The sequence below is a fragment of the Symphalangus syndactylus genome, chromosome 2, assembly GCF_028878055.3.
Source record: "Symphalangus syndactylus isolate Jambi chromosome 2, NHGRI_mSymSyn1-v2.1_pri, whole genome shotgun sequence".
NCBI lineage: Eukaryota > Metazoa > Chordata > Mammalia > Primates > Hylobatidae > Symphalangus > Symphalangus syndactylus.
In genome coordinates, this window is record NC_072424.2 from 11,945,243 (window position 1) to 11,966,308 (window position 21,066).

General features: G+C 43.3%; 1 protein-coding gene across 9 annotated transcripts in view; it reads left to right on the top strand.

The window, feature by feature from the left end:
- Window positions 1-21,066, top strand: part of C2H10orf90 (chromosome 2 C10orf90 homolog) — a 251,921-nt gene that overhangs the window by 189,813 nt on the left and 41,042 nt on the right. The gene's annotated exons all lie outside the window — the stretch shown is intronic.

Below are 21,066 nucleotides of genomic sequence, written 5' to 3' on the forward strand. Positions count from 1 at the left end.
TCATGTTTATTGGGACTTTATCTGTGAAAATTTTCTGGGTTGAGAATAAGTTCCTTCAGATGGGGTTTCCATGCTTCTCTCAGCTGGGCTTACTTCTTGCTAAATTTCCAGCTTGTGGTTGTCCACAGTAAGCAGGTTGTGTGAACTTTTGGCCCCGAGTCTGAAAGGGGACTAGCTTATGATTATAAATTAAGCCTTTATGCAGGGATTTCCAGCGTGAGTTCCCACATTCTCAGGTCCCATGTTTTGTCTCCTGGCCTCTATTTGACATTAAATTCAAAACTATAAGGGACCGAAAATCAGCAGTGTCCCCCAAGGCAGTTGGGTTTGTTCTCCAGTTTTCTTCTTGGCCTCTGAAGTGTTTCCTTACATTCTTGCAAGCAGAGCCATGTATTTTTAAACATGTCTTTATACTTATTTCTAAGGTTTTTTTTTTTTTTTTCTTGAGATGGAGTCTTGCTCTGTCCCCCAGGCTGGAGTACAGTGGCTTGATCTCACCTCACTGCAAGCTCCGCCTCCTGGGTTCATGCCATTCTCCTCCCTCAGCCTCCCAAGTAGCTGGGACTACAGGTGCCCACCACGATGCCCGGCTAATTTTTTGGAATTTTTTTTTTTTTAGTAGAGATAGGGTTTCACTGTGTTAGACAGGATGGCCTCGATCTCCTGACCTCGTGATCCGCCTGCCTCGGCCTCCCAAAGTGCTGGGATTACAGGCTTGAGCCACCACGCCCGGCCATTTCCAAGGTTTTTATTTGCTTCATAGCATAAAAATTTTTGTGATATCTAGTCTACCAAATGGCAGGAAATAAAAGATTTCCTAAATCTGTTTTTCCCAAATCTGTTTTTCCCACTAGAATGTTAAGTTGGCCATCCATAAAAAAGTTAGGACTTTTTTGCTCTTTTAAAAAAATTAAATTCAAAGATGAGTTTAATCGTCATCAATGCGTTGTTAGTTTTTCTATATAAAGATGGTATGCCTCTTCATTTAATAATGAACTTCACGAAGTCCATTTATACAAGTGGACTTAAATGGGATGTCTTAGTCTGTTAATGCTGCTATAACACAGTGCCATAGACATGATGGCTTATAAACAACAGAAATTTATTATTCACAGTTCCGGAAACTGGAAATCTGAGATCCAGGTGCCAGCATGGTCGGGTTCTGGTGAGGGCCCTCTTCCTTATTGCAGACTGTTGAGTTTTTGTTGTGTCCTCACATTGTGGAAGGTGAGCTAGCTAGCTCACTGGCTGCTGCTTATAAAGTCACTAATCCAATTTAGGAGGGCTCCACTCATATGACCTAATTACCTCCCAGAACCCTACCTCCTAATAATATCACACTGAGATTAGGGCTTCACCGTATGAATTTGGTACGAACATGAACTTCAGTCCATTGTACCGTGTCTATTCTTGAAGATTCCTTTTTGCTCACATTGTTAGGCTTTTTCTAATATTGTCACAGTTCTTAATTAAGCCACGAATTAGAGTGACCTGTTTTCCTTGTTATTAAAAGTTATTTTCAAACATATGAAATAACTAATATTCAGATCATATGATGATATGAACTTTTAAACTATATTCCTAATGTTGGGCATTTAGCTTGATTCCTATTTTTTTACCATTATAAATAATTCTTAATATCTGTATGTGTAAAACTTTGACTATACCTTTGTTTATGTTCTTGAGCTATATTCCTGGAAGAGGAATTGTTAGGTAAATGATTTGAACATTTTTAAGGCTTTTGATTCTATATTACTAATTGCCTTAAAAAGTATCGTGGTAATGTGCGCCGCCATTGGCAATGTAGGAGAGTTTCTGCCTCCCGCTAGTCTCTCTAGAATTGAGTACGTATATCTCTACAATTTACTAATTTGATAGGTGAAAAATACGTTATTTTTGTCTAATATCAACTGACAAATAAAGCAGGACTTTTTCATGTATTGGCCATGTATATTTCCTACTTAGGAAACGGTCTTGGTGTTAGAGTTTTTTTGGAGTTGTTAGTGTATTAACTCTTATACGTCATTAGGGACCACAGTGGTTAACCTGTACCATTTGAGTCAGTGTATAGGGACCCCTAAATCCTTTTGAACTTGTGCTTTACATTTTTATTATTCTAACTTTTTTCTGTTTTTAAAGAATTTGGGTAGTTGTGACGACTCAAAATAATGATGAATCTAGAGGGAATTGGCGTATAGATGAAGAGAACTGGGATGCAAAAATGACAGAGTTTAAAGTTTTATTAAGTATAGAAGGCATATGAATTACTGTGCTTTATGATACAGTGAAGAGAAGGATAACTTTCTCTGCCCCAAGATGCACACAGACAGGAGAGAGAAAGAGAGGAAAGAAGGTCTACCAGCAATGACATTTGCAAAATGACTCAATGTCAGGCTTATGGAATATCCAAAGCCTCTGCTGAGCCTACAGAGCAAGGTGGGGTCGGGGGGTTGATTTTCAATGAGTCGGGTGGGTAAGGACATCCCAGGGTGGAAGCAACCCACAGCAGACACAAAAATGCAGTCTTGGAGAATGACAAACAGAACCCATTCTTGGATCACCTTGAACTTGATGGGTGGCAAATAGAATACGGTATTGGAAGTTTAGGACCCAGCATGTGAGGCTATCCACACCAAAGATTTCAGGCCTCACTCTGGGGCCTCTGAAGGATTGCTCAGAGAGAAGTGACAATACCTGCATCTGGTTGGTATGAAATACCTGCATCTGGCTGGTATGCGTATAGAGCTAGTGCTGAAGTCTTATTCTGAAGATGCAGTCCTCCTTTTTAAGGATTACCTTATAAGAATACATCTTATGATCTCAAATCACAAAAAAAAGTCATGCATGTATTTTCAGACAATGTTGACTAGGCTAAAATATCACCGATCATTTCAAGCTCAGCTCGGTGCTTGCAAATGAGCTTTCTGCTTTTCTCCCGAGCATAGATCAAGTCAGCACACAAGGCATGGAGTCTAGGATTAGTAGAGAAAGGATTGAGAGAGGATTTTTCACATGATGTAATTGGATGTGAATCCTTAATTACATTATAAAACTTAAAGCACAAAACTTGGAGTCTCTGCAGCTGAGTTGAATTAGTTTCTCAACCAAAAGAAATTAGAGTACAAGTCAAAAGACTAGCAAAGACCAGAATGCCAAGTGTGGAACAGTATATTTCACTGAGGCTCTACCTGCGAAGAATGAAATGCTCTTAGTCTGCCTTTGGCAACTCCTTTTCTGTCCCTGCCTGGTTCAGAATCTGCTGGCCACAGGCTATCAACCTGGTGAGCTGTTTTGCTTTTGTAAAGATTTATTTATTAACAATTTCATGGAGATACAATTCACACACTATAACTGTCATGCACTGTGTTATTTTAGCCAGCAATATCTTCTAGAAGGCATTTTTTTTTAGAAATGCATTGAATATCTGGGTGTTGCATATTATTCAGCAAGAGTACCTAATGTCCCAAATGCAGATAACTTAAAATTAAGGGTCTCCCAAGCCTAACTCCTTAACTCCTTGTTCCTTAACTCCTTTTCCAGCAGAGAAAATTTCCCGAAACTTGGATTCTTTTTTCCTTCAAGGAAATGCACACCCCTCTTCTAACCTCAGAGAAAGCCTGATCATCTTGTTTTCGCTAATGACACACCAGAGCTTGGTGTCTGGTCTGCGTGACCTGGGAAGCTGATCTGCTGCTTCCTTCCTGAAAATTGCCCTCACGTGGCTGGGCTGGTGGTCATGTCAGAAATGGAAAATGTGTAATTTTAATCCAGGGAAAAGTCATAAGGGCTACTACTAGCTGATTAGGGAGTAAATGATCTCAGTGACAGTGCAATTGAGCTCTCAGCTTCTCCATTCCCACTCTTCTGCACATCTGGCTTTTGTCTAATTTCCTACCCACCTGTGCTTCTGTGAAGGCGAGGTGCAGAAAAGGAAGGTGAAGTTGGAATTAGTCAAGTTTGCCACTTAGTTTATACAAGTTTCAGAGTGGAAAAGGGCAGGCCTTGAGGATCATGTGAAATGGTTCTGATGGAATCTGTACATTTGCGTTGTTGCTTATGGCAATTGCCCACTAGGCTATGCTGCACTCAACCCTGCATCCTGCCACCTGTTCCATTCAGCCAAGTAGATTCATAGTATAGGGGCAGAAAAGGAGTGATCCCTTTCCCCTCCCCCTCATAAGAGTCAGGACTGATACCCCTATAACAAAAGACAGGTTATCAAGACAAAAGCAAAGCACATTTATTTAATCCTAGTTTTACATGACACGGGAGTCTTGAAGATGAAGATCCAAAGCTTCATGGAAGCCATCTGATTTTATGCTTAGGATCAGCAAAGTAGAGACAAATGTAGAAATATGATTGGACAAAAAAATATGAGCCAATGGTAATAGACTGGGGAAACCTAGCAAGGACTGTCTGTTCAGACTCTTCTTGGCTTCTCTTTTGTAGGATTTCTTCCTCCTAGGTATGGGGTAAGAACCCCTCTGGAATGAGCGTCTTAATTTCTTTATGGCCAGCTGTTACACAGAAGGTGGGAAGAACATTAGAGTCATCATTTTAGGCTTTATGGCTGGTCTTTGGGACAAGGCATTCTGGTTTGTGTGGCCCAACTTGGGGAGGAGGGATTCTAGTTTTTGTGATCTGCCCTGGGGGAGGATGAACGGGGAGAGACACGAGGGAAGGAGAAAGTCAGAAACTTGGCTTCTTCATTTTAGGGTGGTGTTTTCTGAGCCCCAACACTGGTACCTGCCAACATGGTGGCCCAGCTAGTGGGAGCCAGGCTTCCAACACCCTCCTGACACAGAGGGAATGGTGCAAGAAAAACGAAGGGCCAGAGAATGCAGAAATGCCTCTGCCATTTGGGATGTGGACTCTGTCTCAAACCAATTTTTCTTTGAGCTGAATGAAACCCATGAGGAGTCATCAGTTAAATGATGTGAGTCACTTGACATGAGCCATTAGTTAAATGATGATATAAGTCACTTGACAAATGTTTATTGAGTGCCATGTGTCATCTAGGTGTTGGGCACTGCAGTGAGCAAAAGCAAGGTCCTTGCTGTCACGGAGCTTGCTATTGCATAGATGCAAATGGACAACAGATAGACACTTCCAAGTGAGATATTTCAACATTTCAATGGTGATAAGAGCTTGTGTAGAGCACTGAAATCAGATGATATGATTGGGTTGGCTACTCATTGGCTCTATTAGATGGGTGGCCAGGGAAGGCTTCTCTGATTGACATTTCAGCCAAGATCTGCAGGTGATGGAAGGAGCCTGTCTTGTGACACTAGAGAGGACAAAGGAACAGCTGGCAAAAAGCCTCTGACATGGCACAAGAATGAAGCTGGAACATTCAAGGGACGAGACCAAGACCTGTGGGACTGCAGAGCAGAGGGGCAGAGAGGGGACACCTGGGCTGATGGAGGTGAGCAGAGGCCAGATCACACCAGGAGGAGTTTGTGATTTATTTTAGGTGGGAGGAAAATCCATCAGAGAGATCTAAGCTGAGCATTACCATAACCTGACCTACATTTTCTCAAGATCTCAGGTGAAGCAGGAAAGTCAACAAAGCAAGAGAGTCCACCAGGTGAGTGGTACATGGGATGGAGAGAGTATAGTTGGAGAGATGTTTCAGTTATGCAGAATTAGTGCTTGCAGATGGATTCCATGCAGAACGTAGGGAAGCAGGGGTTGACTTAATGCCTAGATCTGGAGGTAAAGAAGTCATTGAACTAAGGATTGTGATGGTTAAGGTTAGCACAGGTCCTAATCATTAACTGATCATTTTCAAATGCATGTGACAATGGGCAGACTGCTGTATGTTCACCAGTCCCTGGGGACAACCTTCATCTCCAGGCAGAGACTGATGTGCCTGAAAGCTCCCAAGCACTGGGCCAAATGGTACATGGAGGTATAGCTGTGTTTAAAGATGCCTGTAAATTCAAGCAATGGGAAAAGTGCCCTGAACCATGAAATGGTCCTAAGTGGAAAATTAGGCTGTTAAAGCCAATAGAAGACTGAGCAAATTTTGCCAAATTAGAAATTACTACACTTACATGAGACAAAGCAGAACAGAGCTTTATTTTCAGTTGCTTTTTAGTGACATTTTGAGTTTGGCCCACAGTGTTACTTGCATTTTGAGTGGTATTAACATCAACATTTTATCACACTTTTCTCTTTAAGCGTTACTGTAAAAATATGTTTGTGTTTTTAAGTGTGATTTTATTATATCCAAGAGGCACCTTTTTATCTTGGCCATACATGATCACAAGTGAATAATAAAAGTCATTACGAAAATAAAATTATCTTTTTAAAAATGTTCTTCCCAGTAAACTTTTGTGGAATACAGATCTTTTGAACCAGAATGCAGTACTCCACTAGCCAATAAAAACCTTTCCGTATCCTGGTCATCAAAGAAAAGATGGGATATATTTTTCAAGGGATAAAAAGAGCATAACTTACACTGTGTTCATGTAAGAAATTGAGCAGGATGTCATGTTATCCCACATCAAAACCAATTTAATGACAAGTAACCAGTCTGCTATTATAATCGAGAAGGAACTGGATGTCTTGGGCAGTGAATCTCTCTGGTTCTTTTTTGTTTATGTTCTTAAAATCCCAAATAGAAACAATACATATGTTTTCCTTCTCTGCATTTTATTTTTGGAAAATCTGGAAAATGAAATGCCTTCAGTTCAGCCACATGACTTCCATTAGCCTTAATGGGAGAAAGGCATCTTCATGGAGGAAAAGAATAACCCTCACGTGTATAAATAACAGCAGGCCTGCAACCATGGGGAGGCCTTGCTGCCATGCCTATTGTCAGCTGCGTCCTGGAGGGGGTGGGTCCTGCCCATGTCACACTCCCATTCAGGATGAGTTGGGATTGAACAATCAGGGCCTCTCAGGAGCTCAGCACCCAGGAGCACCTTCTCTGGCCCAGCTCTTTGCCCTCCGGATCTGGGTTGGGCGGGCTCTGCGTGACTTACCAGAAATCCCGTGCTCTTTGGATTGAGCCCCCTTCTTACTGGATTCTCTTCCCCAACTCCAAAGTGTACACCAGTGTGACCCTAGAGCTTGTCCCATCGACTGGTCTTTTCTGATAAATTTGTGCAGTTGTAATTCATTTCAGTTCAACCAGCATGAACCTGAGCCCCAGCTCCATGGGAAGCCCATCAGGAGGACCGCCCACATTGGAATGATGCACAGCCCCTTCCGTCAGTGCTTGTAGACTTGTCATAGAAGGGTCCAGACGTTCTTATTCACTGGTTGGCCTTGGACAATTATGTTCTTTTACTCCTCACACCCTGGGGTAGAGCAGGAGTTCAGCACAAATCTCACTATATGCTTCTCAGCCCCATTCCCCACCCTAGTGCAAATTTCGGTGTCCAGATGAATCTGACCAAGGTGTTTAAGGGCATATTTGAAGGTGAGAAGAGAAAGTATGCTTGTTCCAGCAGGGAAGGGCACAGAGGGGCAGAGGCTGATGTTGCCCCCACTTCATTCCTGTTTTGCATTTAAAGTTCACTGAGCATCTCAGATCTCCTCCAGCTCCTGCAGGCAGCTCCATATCCTTCTCCCCTGTTCCCCAGGGGACACAACACAAGAAGGGAGTTGGCACATTGAAAGGACAAGACCAAGGCCAGGGGTGTTGGACAGCAGAGCCTCCTCCCCCAGCACGCTTTGCTTTGTTCTAGTCAAAGGACAGCCCTTAGCTCACCCTCCAAGATGGTCACACCCCTAACTTTCATTGATCTTCATCTGGCCTTCATCCAGTAACTCTGGCAAAAAGGGCAGGAAACAGCCATCTTTGAGCACGGGGGTGAGACATGGGTCAAAGATTTAGCAAACTGGCTTCCTGCCTTTCTGTGTCATCTTGTGTGTATACATTTTTTCTTAGACTTAAAATAAAGAACAAAGTCTATATCACAGATCCTCTGTTTAAAGTCGTGCCTTAGCTATGGGCCATCCTAGGGCTGAGTCAATTATAACAAAGGCTCATGTCTGTGCACTGCATTGTTCTTGTCGCATTTTCCAGTGGTCCCATTTCCCCCTCCTGGAGCAGGATGGCGATCAGCCTGTGATGTAGATGAGGAACTTGAGACCAGATGGATGGAGTGACCTGTGCATCATTACCCACTTGATGGGTGGCAGAACCAGGTGGGAATAGGTCCCAGTTATTTATTCCAAGGTTTCCAAGTTATTCCAAGGGCCTGTATTCCAAGTTACTTCCAATGCCTTCCATCTTTCTCAAATGATGCCATGTCACAAACCAACCATACGTCCCAGTTATTTATTCCAAGGATCCCAAGTTATTCCAAGGGCCTGTATTCCAAGTTACTTCCAATGCCTTCTGACTTTCTCAAATAATGCCATGTCACAAACCAACCATAGGTCCCAGTTATTTATTCCAAGGATCCCAAGTTATTCATTCCAAGGATCCCAAGTTATTCCAAGGGCCTGTATTCCAAGTTACTTCCAATGCCTTTCATCTTTCTCAAATGATGCCATGTCACAAACCAACCACCCTGAGAGATTTTATTCATGGTCTCGCTGGGGGACTCTGCCAGGGGCATGAGTCAGCAGAGCTGGGCTTGGTGGGATTCTGAGCAGCTGATGACCTATCTCTCCAACAGATTGATGGGAACTACACCATGATCAGATGTACCTGGGTGCTTTAAGAACTATAGCACAGGATTTTACAGATATGTTTATGCCATTTCTGGTGGATCAACAGATGCAGAGATTGTATGTATGGCAGAGCTGCTGAGAAGTGACTCAACTATATAAAAAACTCCTATTCCATGAGGAACTTTTTAAATCTACCACAAATGACCACTTTTAGAAACATTGCACGTTTAGGCTTAGGGAAATGGAGCAAAAACTGTACAAAGAGCTCCCTTGTACCCCCGGCCCTGCTTCCCTAATGCTAACATGTAAGATGTTAACAATGACCATTCTTTTGTTTTTTTCTTAAAGAAACAAGCAAATGCAACCTGAAGACCAGCTCTCTGAAAACTCACTTTTTAAGGGGATCTGTACTTGCTCTAAAAAAGATTTCTTTGAAAGGTGTCAAGGCAAAACACAAAGGAGTGTGGCAGGTACTGTGTAGACCCAGAGGGTGTGAAACGTGGCAGGCCTATCTTCCTAAGAGAAGCTGTGGGAAAATTTGACTGGGGTGTTCCGAGATTTAAAAGCCCAATGAAAAGAAATCAACTATCTTTTTTTTTTTTTCCATGTTCTTTAAAAATATTGAATATTCTGACCCAAAAAAGGGGAGAAGGTCTGGGAAAAAAATACGCACATCCTACAGTCATTCCGCATAATTCATTGCCAGTGGTGTGAGTTTATATAAAGCAACACTCAGCTGTATTCACTGAGCACTTAAAAATGTCAGAAGTTTGCCTTCTCCACATTGCTCCAAAAATACAAAAAAAAAACAAAAATTAGCCGGGCGTGGTGGTCGGCACCTGTAGTCCCAGCTGCTGGGGAGGCTGAGGCAGGAGAATGGCATGAACCCGGGAGGCAGAGCTTGCAGTGAGCCGAGATCATGCCACTGCACTCCAGCCTGGGTGACCGAGCGAGACTCCAGCTCAAAAAAAAAAAAAAAAAAAAAAGTAAAATGGTGATACATTTATTTTCCAAAAGAAATCCCTCTCTTCTTTCGGTGTAAAGGAAATGCTTTTCCTAGGTACAAATATTCATGGTAGCTTTCAAGAAGCAGTTAAGCATATTTCTATTTTCTATACCCAAGTGGTCTCATGGGGCAAAGCCATAAACCAAATATGTTTTGTTTCTTATGAATTACTCTCAGCGAAGAGAAATAAATAACTCAGGAAGTCCTCGTTAAATGGGAGTGATTAGAAAGCGGAGCATTTGTCTGGTGCCGCAGCACCTGTTTATTGCATTGAGAAATGGTCGTCATTTGGGGAGGGACTCGGCAACAAAAGGACATTAAATGTCTAAGCCTCGCAGTCACAGGAGACGGAGGCAGAGAAAACCAGCTGGGGTCAGTGTCGCCTTCCTTGCATCCTGCCTGCGGCCTGGCCTGCACTGACGCGGGCTCCTTTGGTCGCTTGATTTATTCTTAGTGACTAGTTTCATGTGGCATGTGCTTCTCTTCAGAGGCCCTAGGGACTGTCTCCAATTCTGATTGTCAAAAATAGTTCTTCAAAGGGCACAGTATTCTTAGAAGGAGATGCACACAAGGCCACGTGTTTCCAGCTGAGTTTGGGTTGACGTGATTGAGGTTTGCAAAAAGTGTCTGAGAAAACCAGAGAGATGATGTCAGCCAGGCTAGGAAGCGCTTCCAGCGGCCCCAGGAGCGCTGAGAAGTGGAACTCAGGGCCTTTTCCACGGGAATCCTGCAGCCTTGGAATTCACTTCCTTTCCTGACATGGAATCCTCTAAGATATTTATTATCTTCCCAAAATGGGGTTTCCAGATCTTGTAATGGAGATGAGGGTCTGACGGGGCTGGAGGGAGAAACAGGACTGATCTGACCGGGAGAGGCAGGAAGTGGAGGTATTTTGTGCGAAGCAAGCCTGTCTCCCTCCTGGCCCCAGCCCACAAAGCACCAAAACCATGGATCCCTTACAGTCGGTGTCCTGAAAACACGTTTGGACGTTGAATACTTATCAAAAAAACATATTACGGGATTCTGTGATCAGAGCTCTCAACAGTAATATAAAACCTCTGATTTTGTAACTCCTCCTTAGGCCTAGTGTTTGGTCATATATATTTCACATTTCAAATTGACTCTTCAATTTTTTTCATTTCCTTCACAACCCAGCATGAAATCAACCCATTTCTGGCTTTAGTCCCATGACCATGAATTAAGGTTAAAGATTTGGTTCTTCCAGCACCTAATCATCTCCATCTTCAACTTAATTATAGTTATTAAGTTTTGCCAGGCATACTCATATGCCCATTTGCTACTCATTTTTATAAAGAGGGGAAAATGTAGTATATGTTCAAATTATTGCCAGGAAACAGCTGTCCAAACAAGAATGACGGCCATGCTAATGATGAAGGCGGCGTCCTGAGCGGGAGGCTGAGTCGATGCGCCAATGTTCAAAATCAATGCATGGAAGTTGTTGTAGGGGGATGTTCTGAAAGTTAGGAAAGTCAAGATTAGGAACATCAAGATCTGCTTGTGTGTGGACCATCCCGGGGCTTAAGCCTAAGCATGAAGATAGTCGAGGGATGATTAAGGCCTTACTTTAGTCTCCACTCATTGATCTAGCTGGGGCCCTCCCTAGACTGCCTGCAAGTTTTAGTCTCATTCAAGATGTTTTGTGGCTTGCTGCCTTTTGGCTTTCAAAATAGTTCTCTCCACGTCCCTTTGACCAGGCTCATTAGCTCAAAGACTCTCCAGGGCTCTCTCAGCCAGCTCCCACATGTTGGATATATTTGTTTGGTGATTTGGACTGCTCAGCACAGGTGACATTCACTGCTCAGTGCTGGAGTTGGAATTGATTATCTGAAGGAGCCCGCCTAGTCTGCCCAAATGCAAATCAAAATGATGTCCATTCCTTCCATGGAAGGGCCATTATTCCCCACTGGCCTCACCCCTCATCCTTAGATCTCTGCGGCTTGCCCTTGGCTTACTTGCTGACAGAGGACAAAGCAAATGAGCCGATGATGTTGGGGGAGGCCTACAGGCCATCTTGTAAGCCCCATCAGAGTGGAATCCTCACAGGGGAATTGCTGAATTGCAAGTTACGTTCAGATGTGGCTTTGTCAGGCATCGCCAAAGTTCCCTTGTTTTATAAGCCACATTGAAAGTCTATTTCTTTTAAAAGATAAGTCCATTCACATTTATTGATATGACCGATGTTTGGTGTCAACATTATCATAATTTAATAATTATTTTTATTTTTCATACTTAAACGACATTTCTTTCCAAGATACGTATTCTTTGCTATTTATGCATTTACATCTGTTTATTTGTTTTGGTATTTAAGAAGGTTTGTGTTTTTGTTCTAGCAGATACATTTGTGCTTACACTATTTTAAATTTCTGTAGTCCTTTTTCTGAGAGTAGTTGAAGGACAGGAAAGAAGAAAGCCAGGCTGACTGTAGGAGTCCTTAAATTGTTTGTTCTCTTTCTTGTTCTCTTTCTGGGAACCTGATGGGATTGCACACCCCCCACCCTGACATTAATGGTTGATGTAATCCTGAGTGAGGTGACTCACCTAGAGTGGAGCCTTGATGGGCCAGCGCAATGATCCATTCCATCCACTCCTTTCAGCATCCGTGGTCATGGAGGCAGATGGAGCCTCCTTGACCTTCCTGAATGACCGTGATGGGCAGAGACCCCCGGGCTTGCACAGGCCATGTAACAGGTCCTGCTCCTCAGACGTGGACATGCATGTGAACCACTTGGGAACTGGTTACAATGCAGATTCGGATTCAGTGGCTCTGAGGTGAGGTCTCGGATTCTGTGTGTCTAGCAAGTTCCTGGGCATGGTCAATGCTACTGGTTTGTGTACCACATTTTTTTTTTTTTTTTTTTTTTTTTTTTGAGACGGAGTCTCGCTCTGTCGCCCAGGCTAGAGTGCAGTGGCGCAATCTTGGCTCACTGCAAGCTCCGCCTCCCGGGTTCACGCCATTTTCCTGCCTCAGCCTCTCCAAGTAGCTGGGACTACAGGCGCCCGCCACCACGCCCGGCTAATGTTTTTGTATTTTTAGTAGAGACAGGGTTTCACCGTGGTCTCGATCTGTCGACCTCGTGATCTGCCCACCTCGGCCTCCCAAAGTGCTGGGATTACAAGCGTGAGCCACCGTGCCCGGCCTTGTGTACCACATTTTTAGTAGCAAGGCACTGTGCCACCAAAATCTGCTTGCTTTTCTTCTTTGTTTCTTCACTGCAATAAAACCTAACCATGTGGGTCTCAAAGTATGGTTCCTGGAGCAGTAGCATCAGCATCACTTTGGAACTCAGAAATGAACATTTCTGGGGCTCACTTCTGATATACTAAATTGGAAACCCCAGAGTGGGTCCAGCAGTCTAAGTTTTAACAAACATGCCATGTGATTGTGCTATATGCTACCACGTATCTATCTACTCTTATACCTTGATAGATCAATTAGGACTAGTGTTTAACTCTGAGTAACTAGATACTCACAAAGCAGTGGCTTAAAAATGTAAGAGTGTATCTATTGTAAAAAAAAAAAAAAAAAAATCCAGAGGTGGGCAGCCTAGGGGAGGGTATGGCTTTGGAACCTGACTCCTTCCTTTCTATTTCCTTTAGGTGTGGCTCTCATTATTATGCTCATAAAGTAGTTGCCAGGACTCCAGCCATCACATCCACATCCACACTAAATACTGTGTGGACCATCTCCTCTCAAGACCTGCTCAGTTCTCCCAAAGGACTTTTTCTACCTATATCTCACTGGCCAGAGCAGTGGCCTATGATGCCAAAATGTTTTTAGCTAGGACTATTGCCATCTTGAACAAAATGGGGGTTTTCTAAGTTAAAACAAAAAACCAAAAATGGATATTGGTTAGGCAACCAGTTGTTTCTGACAACAGAGGTGGTGGGGACTTGAGGGCTCAGTGATTCTGAGTAAAAGGCATGAACAGAGTAGCATTCTGTGAGCTGGAAGAGTTAGTGGATGTAGTCAGAGAGTAGGAGGCTTTAATCTACAAGCTCAGAGGTGAAGCAGCTGTGGTTGTAGGAATGTGGGGCTAGTGTGGAGATGATGGCCATTGGAGGTAGGGGGCATGAGGGCAGGAATTTTGTTTTTTCACTGTTGCATCCCAAGTGCCCTATAACATTTCCTGGCACATAGTAGGTACTCAATAAATAGTTAAATTGAAGAAAAGTCAAAAAATTTATTTGAGGGAGCAGGAGAAACCCACAAAAAAACTTTGTTTCCTCCTTCCCTGGAATGCTAAAAGCTCAATACCCTCAGATGAGAGTAGTAGGTTAAAAGTCTGACATGGAAGCCACCTCCCTTCTTCACTTATGCACATGTGCACACACAGACACACACACACGTGCATGCGTGTGTGCAGTACATGTCCAGTAATTCTGGGATGACCATCTGGTCCTGAGCAGACATTTCACTCTGTGGGGACCTCGGTCAACATTCCTCTATGCTGTTCCCTTCAATGGCTGGAAGATTACCTTGACTTTTTTTCTTCCAATTTTTAACATGCAGCATTGCCTGTTTGGTAATTGTCAGAGTACCCAGGAAAGCAAGAGTGGGAGGAGACATGAAAGCCTGCTGAAATTGCCAGGCGCCAGGAAAGGAGAACCATCAACAGCAAGGAGCCCACCACCCCAACTGCACTCCCAAACAGGCATGTCTCGATGAACCTGTGCTGTTATATGTCAGTGGGTATGGGTATGACAGAGAGGGTGACCCACTTGAGTTACAAGCTTCATCCAAAGTGGAAATGAAAGAAATGAAGGAAAAACCTCCTATATTAATATACTAGAAATATGTCATAGCTCCCAGAGACAAATACTGTGAGCATTTTGGGGAGTGCCAGATTGCCAGTATTTTAATTTTTAATACTTTTCTATAGGTCAGGTTTTCTTTACAGTGATCATTTATTGCTTTTATACTGTAGAAAAAGATTTTTTAAATGGAAATGTCTTAATGAAAATAATTATTACTTCAAAGGGTCACTTTGGGAAACTTTAGCAGTGTTTTAAGAAAAGCTTAAAGTTATTTTTCGGTGTGCTTCCGGAATCTGAGCCATGCTTTGGGGATAAAGGACTGTAGGGTAACTGATATTCTGGGACTCTACTTCCTGAAAGGAAGGTAGAAAGATGTGATCTAATAATTAATTGAAACTTGTTTCTCTTGATCATGTTCCCAATGTAATCAAAGTAATCTTGTTATTAGGAAACAGGCATGAGTGTGTGCACATGTGTGTGTGTGTTTTATTTCTGCATTCCAAATAGTTTTGTTACGTTTTAAGACTTCTGTTCATCAACCTGAAAATCTCTAGGTTTATGACATTATTGGAATAATCATAACCAGCTAATAACAATAATAATGGATAACTAGAACTGGCTAGTTATCCAGTCCTTTCTAGATATTCTTTGTGTGGGTAGATATATATATTCCTACTTTGCAGCAACTGCATGTGAGTCTTTACTGCAAATGAGAGTTGCCCTGCACAATTGCCCACATGGTACCTTGAAACTTGACATTAGAACAATAACATTGAATATACTGGGATTTTTTCCTTTTTCTCTGAATACACAGGGTGCTTCTGATCACTGAATTTGCATAATAGTATCCTGACACCCTATTGACAACTTATATGGTTCTCCCTTCCTGACCATCTGCCCAAGCTCCCAAAAGAAGGGAGGCTCTTCTCACATATCACTACCACTGTTTACAAGTCAGTCTGATTTCTTGGTCATCAGCCTCTCTGCCCCTGAGATCTGCTGCTTTAGGGAGAACAGGTTCTAATGGTTGACGTTTATAGCAGAAGAAATCTGTTTACTCTCTAGAAAGGCATTTGTAGGAAGTCTGGTTTTCTGGTGAGGAAAGGCCCCTCCATGTCTGCTTCCTCCAGCCCCGCTGTTGCCCCTTCATCCCTGCGGATTGATTTTCAGGTTGGCTGTCCTCCTTGGCATTCCCATTCCTTCTCTTTCCTTCCTCTTCCCAGTGGCGCCAGCTCCAGCTCTGCTTTTGCTGTGGATCATCTTTGTGGGTAACGCAGCTCACTGCTTCCATCCTCTCTGCCGGGAGCTGTTTATCCCATTTGCTGTCCGCCTCCTCCCAGCTTTTCTGACTCCCTTCCTGGGCTGCAATGCCACTACGTAGAAATTGAACAGAAATGTGCTGAAACAATTATCAGTTGATTTTAAACAGAAGTCTGGATGTGGTGAAATACAGCGATACCAAATGGAGACCTGATCCCACGTGAGGAAATAAAGTTTTAACCTGCAGCCAAAAGTTGAAGCCTTAACCAGAAAAAAAAGCAGAGAAAATATCTACCAGTCTTGTCCATGTAATAGGCTTGTTCTGTTCTGTCTTCTTTTTTCTTTTCTTTTATTTTTTCTCTCTCTTTCTTTTCTTTTTCTTCTTCCTTTCTTTTCTTTCTTCCTTTCTGTATTTTTTTTTTTTGAGACAGAGTCTCATTCTGTCACCCAGGCTGGAGTGAAGTGGTGCCATCATGGCTCACTGCAGCCTCGAACTACTGGGCTCAAGTGATCCTCCCATCTCAGCCTCTAGAGTAGCTCGGACCACAGGCACATACCACCATGCTTGGCTAGTTTTTTTGTTTTGTTTTGTTTGTTTTTTAATTTTTAGTAGAGTTAGGGTCTTACTATATTGCCCAGGCTGGGCTTGGACTCCTGCACTCAAGCAATACTCCTGCCTCAGCCTCCCAACATGCTGGGATTACATGTGTGAGACACCATGCTCAACCTCTTGTTTCTTAAAAGGCCACAAATTAACTTGACTTTCTTTTATTTCATCTTCCACATATTGTAATTGGAGGTGGTTTTGGGTTTTCTCTCTCCTTTGAAAGGAAAAGAATAAAGCAAACAACACTTGCTTGAAAAGCTGTGCGATTAGAATACCCATTGTTACTGCCTCTTCCTTCCTCTTTCATGACCTCCATGTCCATGGATTAGCATGCATCATGCAGAAGAATGCCTTCCCTCCTCCTCTGCAGCATGCAACATGCAGAAGAATGCCTTTCCCTCCACTGCAGGACACAACATGCAGAAGAATGCCTTCCCCACCTCTGCAGCATGCAACACGCAGAAGAACACCTTCCTTCCCCTCTGCAGCAGCCTCTCGCTTGCCAAAAGGAGACAGCAAAGGAGAGTCCTCAACTCACCTGCAGGCGCCCATGCAGACTGGGTGTTCAACAGACACCTAAGCCTGCCAATCTCTCTTACCTGGTTTCCAGTTAGATGTTGTAGTTATGGAGCTTGCTGGAAGAGAACCCAGGTGAGAGGAAGAGGTGAGATGCTACGTATAAAATGCAGACCCAAGAGCTTTGCAAAGGTGTTGAGGGCAGAAGGCAGTCTGGGGCTGTTTAGGTTCATGGCAAAGAGCATTAAGGCTTTTAGGAGATGCTGAGGGCCACCCTGCAGTTGAGTTGAAAAATTGATGTTTATGTTGATGGCCCAGAGACAATGACACAAGCTTGGGTTACTGGAACTCTTAAGACACAGTTGGTTGTAAGATGGCCCAGATTCTGCGGGGAGAAAACGTCACCACCCGGAACATCAGCATGTGGAGGAAATGTGTGGTTTACACTCAGAGAGGCCTGCTTTGTTCAGAGAGGTCTTTTTGGTTGAGTGGTTGGTTGAAGTCTGTTTTAAGAGGGCAGGAGGCTACACAGAGCTGTGACTCAAAACCTCAGAGACAATCTTTCTCTTCCTGAGTGAATGAATGTTCTAAAGAGCTAAGTTTCATCTTCAATACCAGAATAGCTTTAACACAATTTAAACTAATGTGGAAATAAATGATTCTAATGTGAGTTCTGTATGTCATTTACCTGCCTTGGGCTATTAAAATTCCCTGGGTAGCTGTACCCTCCCAGCTCGTGTGTCTGCTTTTCATAGTTTTCTTGCTCTTCCTTTGAGATGTGACTGACAGTCTTGCTGTTGTACTGGTTTCTCTCCTTAGCAACCACTCATGCTTTCTGGTTTTCTACTGTGCCAACATTGCCACAGTTATGAGACTGGGCGTGGAGGGAGCCACTGGTTCAACAGGGGCTCATATAAGAACATCGAAGATTTGTACAATATTTGGAGAGATAATAAAGTATCCTTTTCTATCAGATTGGCTTAAGGTGACATTTTCTGGCCAGTGGAGGTAAAATGTCTCGAAAAAGACCCACCTTTTTCTCATATTGTCCTAAGAACCTGCATGGGCTGGTGGTGTCCCCACCTAGCCCAGATGCATGCCTCTTCTTGGCTGTTCTTGATGATGTGTCATTGAGGTCCTTGAGATTCTGCCACCTCCAGTCCCTGCCCTGCATGGCTTCCCACAGGGCTCACATTTCACTGCAGAGTGTCCCGCTTCAACTTATCCCTAAGGCCTGCAGTTGAACATGGTGAGGTCAGGAACAGAAAATCCAGACCAGCCCAGTCCCCTGATGCTACTCCTGCCTGCCAGCATGCCCAGACACATGCCAGCCCTGCCTGATGCCAACCATCATCAGTCCCTTGTGTCCAGGACTCATTCATCCCTTGCTACTTTCTTCCCCAGAATCATGTCCCATAAACTCACATGAAAGCTATGGCCCAGCCAACCTGCTGAAGCCTCCTCTGGAAGCTTTTATCTAACAGATAACAAGGATGTCCTTACCTTAAAATAGCTAGCTTTTGGCCAGGCGTGGCGGCTCACGCCTGTAATCCTAGCACTTTAGGAGGTCAAGGCGGGCAGATCACGAGGTCAAGAGATCAAGACCATCCTGGCCAACATGGTAAAACCCCATCTCCACTAAAAATACAAAAATTAGCTGGGTGTGGTGGCGGGCACCTGTAATCCCAGCTACTCAGGAGGCTGAGGCAGGAGAATTGCCTGAACCTGGAAGGCGGAGGTTGCAGTGAGCCAAGATTGTGCCACTCCAACCTGGTGACAGAACAAGACTCTGTCAAAAAAAAAAAAAAAAGCTAGCTTTGTGCTTGCTAGTCAGAATTTTGATATAAAAACATATTGGTTAAGGGTGCCTGCATAGGTGGGAAAATTAGAGACAAAAAGAATGTGGAGTAACCCACAGTTGAGGTGAGTGGTCCTGTCTCCTAGAATGTGGGTGGGTGCCATCCAAGAGTAGCTCAGATGTCTGAAGCCCAGGAAATATTCCGCTTCTTAATCTAGGAGGTAACTTTGTGGGTGCTCTGTTTAATATCTTTACACTGTAAATATAATGTATTTTGCAATAAAAATGAACTTGAGGAAAGCATAAATGGGCATTGCATCATGACCCAAGGGGCTCTTCTATGAGTCACGGATATGAGTTCCACAGAAGGAATTTACAACTGTTGGGCAGAATCTTTTGGTTGATTTTTGTTCATGTCCTGCTGCATAGCTCAATTCTGGGATAATCAAGTTTGTGAGATTATTGCACTATGGCATGTCAACCAATTTGGGAAAAAGGGATATGGGGAATGTTTCTATTTAAAGGACACTCATGATGGCCTAGCCCTCTCCATGTGTCAGACTCAGGACGGGGGCTTTGAGCACCCCTCCAATGAATGGAAATGCCTGGGATAGGTGGCTTCGTCGGCAGGCTGCTCTCGAGATGGCCAGATCCTGCAGTGGCTGTGGGTCCTCAGTAGGGTGATGCAGTTTAGCATGTTGGGCGTGAACAGAGAACTCTCAGTCCCACTTACACGTGGAGTGCATGGGAGGAGAAGAGCACACATGCCACCTTGTCCTGCAAGGGCCCACCTGAGGGTGACTGTACAGCTGATGATTGTACGTTTCAGAATGCGCGAAATGAGACCTGATCAATCAGTTGTCAGAAAAGTCCTTCTTTGGCTGCATATTTCTTTTCTCCAGTACACTAACTACTTTCTATTTTCTCTGAGTTGCTTTAGCTCTTTCAAGTCACAGCCTGAACATCTGACTTACACAAGCTCGTTCACATAAAAATTTACAATAAACCAGAGATAGATAGATAGATGATAGATAGATTAAAATATTGATCAGTTGATCTCTATAAATCTATAAATAAATACGTTAATTTAAAAAATAGAACTCCAGGATGGATCTATATCACCTGGCAGATTGAGACTGCATCCCTGATAACTAATTTGGTTTTTGATTCTGTCAGAGAGCTTTAATAAAAGAAAGTGATGTATGACTATTTTCAGACTTTTTCTGTCTGTAATATTTTGTACTTAAACAGAACCAATGTTTTGAAATAAAAGTTTGGAAACATATTTTCTGTACAATTTAGCAAAGCCAACTTTACAATGGGTAGACAAACGTCTGGAAATGACAAAGGCTGATAACAGTTTCTTTCTTTTTGGTACTTTCTATGTATCCAACACTGGGACCTGCAGGCATTTTTGACCTACATTTTGTTTATTTGTGCATAAGAACATGGAAAGTTGGGTTTCCCCTTTTGGTGAATAAGAAAATTGATGGCTGTCAGGTGGCTTCACCTGTGCTGGATCCCATGGCCAGGAAGGTGCTCTGGGGGCCCTCTAGCCCTAGAGTTTTTGCTCTTCCCTCTGTACTACACAGCCTGGCCCCACCCCACACAGCCTGCTTCCACTGGCTGGAGCAGTGGGGACTCCAGGACAGAGGGCATGGAACAAATTGCAGACTTCTGAGAAATTGATGAGAGAGGTTGGTAGTCATGAGCTCAATTCCTTTTTATATATAGGACATTTGAGAAAATACAGCAAGAATATTCTTTTGTGTGTGTGTGTGTGTGTGTGTGTGTGTGCATGTGTATTTTTAGTAGAGACAGGGTTTCACCGTGTTAACCAGGATGGTCTCGATCTCCTGACCTCGTGATCTGCCCGCCTCGGCCTCCCAAGCAAGAATATTCTTATAACTTTTGTTATTCCAGGGATTCCCAATATGTTTTTTTTCTGTCCCAACACACAGGAAGGCTTGGACGCATTCCCACTGGCAGCAATGGTGGGGCCATTTCTCTTGGGTGGCATCAGCATGGGGGTTTGGCAACGTGGTGCAGTCCCTCCCTTATTTAAAAAGAGTACCTCTTTAAAAAGTGTATAGGGCATTCCAAAATAAAAGAGGTTTAAAAAAATCAGAGTGCAAAATGGGTGGTGAAAAGAAAGCCTGTCTTCCACTCCCAATTCCTAGTGTTACATTGCCCTCTCCTGAGACAACACAGTCTCCCACATCTTCTGTGTCCTTTGAGAGATATCTGAGCCTAAAAGCATTTACTGGGGAAGCACACTGTCCTGCATTTTGCTTTGTTCACTAGATAATGTATCTTACAGATTAACCCACATCTACACAAGAGCATTTGCCTCATTCTTTTTAACTGTTGCAGAGGATGGATGTACCATAATTTATTTAATTAGTCCCCTATCAATGGACATAGGGTGGTTCCCAGGCTTTTGATAGTACAACATGGAAACAAGCAATATGT